The sequence below is a fragment of the Triticum dicoccoides genome, chromosome 6B (assembly GCF_002162155.2).
Source record: "Triticum dicoccoides isolate Atlit2015 ecotype Zavitan chromosome 6B, WEW_v2.0, whole genome shotgun sequence".
Taxonomy (NCBI): Eukaryota; Viridiplantae; Streptophyta; class Magnoliopsida; order Poales; family Poaceae; genus Triticum; species Triticum dicoccoides.
Window position 1 is genome coordinate 535,285,910 of NC_041391.1, and position 2,306 is coordinate 535,288,215.

The 2,306-nt window shown below is 47.8% G+C and overlaps 1 pseudogene; it reads right to left on the reverse strand.

Moving 5' to 3' along the window:
* Positions 1–1,248: 1,248 nt before the first annotated feature.
* Positions 1,249–1,713, reverse strand: LOC119321250 (annotated as a pseudogene).
* Positions 1,714–2,306: the final 593 nt, after the last annotated feature.

A 2,306-nucleotide genomic window follows, 5' to 3' on the forward strand; every position in this document is an offset into this window, starting at 1 on the left:
ATGTGATATTCAAGAGTTTACCTGTCACGGTGAATAATAAGATTTTCCAATTATATTGGTTGTAAGACTCGTAAGAATCCACTTTATGAAGATCTTATTGTATTCCAAAAGCTCGTAATATTTTTCTCTACCAATATAACTATTTCTTCAACTCTCTCCAAAAAAATAATATTTAATAAGTTGTTGTTATTTAACAACCCCGTGTAAAAATAATTAAAATATCTAAACATTTGTCGATCGAGTAAATCATCGACTAATCCTTCGATGCGAAAGTAATTGTGCATCATTCACATACTTGTACCTATATCTCTCAATCCCTATCAACATTGATTCATATTTATGCTTTCCCATTTTAAAAATATGAGGGCCGAAAAGTAAAGTATTTACAATGCTTGTCGTTCTTTGTTGACACGTTGCCGTCAGCAGTAGGACCACACCCTCCATGCCAACAAGACCACTTCCCTGGACATTATCGTTGGGCATCGATGGGGATCAAGATTAGGGTACGCAAAACTGCGGGATAGATGGTACGACGGAGGGTAGTGCTCCCCCTTCTCAGCAGTCGTGTTGGGTGAAATAGGGCGCGAGCAAGATGCACCGATGTCGCACTCTCTCTATTCTTCATCCCTCCGTCTCTCCACCCTGTCTCACCCATGGCATCCAGTTTTGAGGAATATCTTCATGGACAGCAAGCACGGCTGAGCTTCAAATATCTTCTCCCTTAAGAAATATTTCCTTCTAATATTTTACTCACTTTTAATTACTATACTCCGTCCACTCTAAAATAAATGTTTTAACTTTGTATTAACTATGGTACAAAGTTGTACTAAAATTATGACACTTATTTTGAAAGAAGAACGTATATATAATGTAACAACAAACACCATCAAGTAACAACAAACAACAGCAAGTAATAATCGTCCCTCTTCCAGAAAATAAAAATTTGTAATTGATGCTAGCGTGCATGCATCCGGTAGCTTCTAGCCGGTACAAGACCAATTCCATTTGGTTACATTAAATAAAAGCACCGACCGGCCAGCGCAACTCCTTCTCATCCATCTGCTCATCTGCTTGCCTTATCCTCATCGCCACTCCTCCTTCTCACTCAACGCTACTCCTCCTCTTCTCCAACCACTACCACCCAGTGTTGCTCCTCCTCCTCTTCTACATGTGTTGTGCCGACGATGCACTCCACTCTCCCGGAGTGCGCGCGGCCGTGGTGGCTGGCCAGAGCCAGGGCAGCACCCCTTATCGGCGAGGAACCCATAGGCGCCATGGAAGCTCCTCTGCCGTGGGTCTGATCTGGCCATCCCGCCCCAGTCATCGGCCCGCTCCAGATCCGGCCAGCAGCCTCGCCTCCAATCCGTTTCGGACGGCCCCGCCCACAGCCTCCGCCACCTGCGACATGCCCCCAGAGGCCCGGCCGATCCCGCGGCGCTCATCCTTGCTTCATCCTTTGCTCGCGACTCACGTTGTCCGTCTCGCCCCGGCATGCTCCAGGCCACCAACCGGAGCATGTCCACGAAGTCCAGCCGGCCCTCTTCCCGGGCGCGCTCCTCGGCCGTTGCCGCGTGCTCCACCAACAGTTTCATGTTGAGTCCGTCGAACAGGCGGTGCACCCGGCGCAGCTTGGCCTGCACTCCCTGCAGGTCTAGCCACGACAGCGCCGCTGATGTTGAACTTCCCCGTTTCGGTTAGGAGCGACACGGTCATCTCCTTGTAGGTTTGGTTCCCTTTACTTGAGGGTGGGCCCGGCGGCGGTGGCGCGCGTCGGAAGGCGAGGCCGGCGGCGGCGCACGCCGGATGGGAGGCAAGGTCATGGGTCTTGGGTGTTTTTTTCTTTTCTGTTGCCCGTACCAGTTCAGGTTGACTGGTTAATAGGATTGCGGGTTGATTATCAGTAAAGTCAGGGTGTTTTCTGTAAAAGTGGGCGACGGACGACAGAAACCCAATTCCAAACCAAACCAAGAATATCTATTCCCTTTAATAGTAGGTATAGATATGAATTTGTACAACTAAGCTTGTTTAGCTCGATGGGTGGAGCAGTGCTATTATGACACGAACCATGTAGGCTGATTGTGGTCATCATAAAATGGGGAAACCATAAGCATGATGAGTATAGTGTTGACTGTGGCAATGGGATGGCAGATCTCAAGCTGCAAACCATGCAAAGGGTAGTTAGCAACCGATGTTTGCTTTGAAGTAACTACTAAGATTTGGTATGGACAAGAAAGTTCAGTCAACAAGTGACAAAGAAATGCAATTCTGCTGTCTCTCTATGTGTCGCGAGATGCATTTGGAAACTC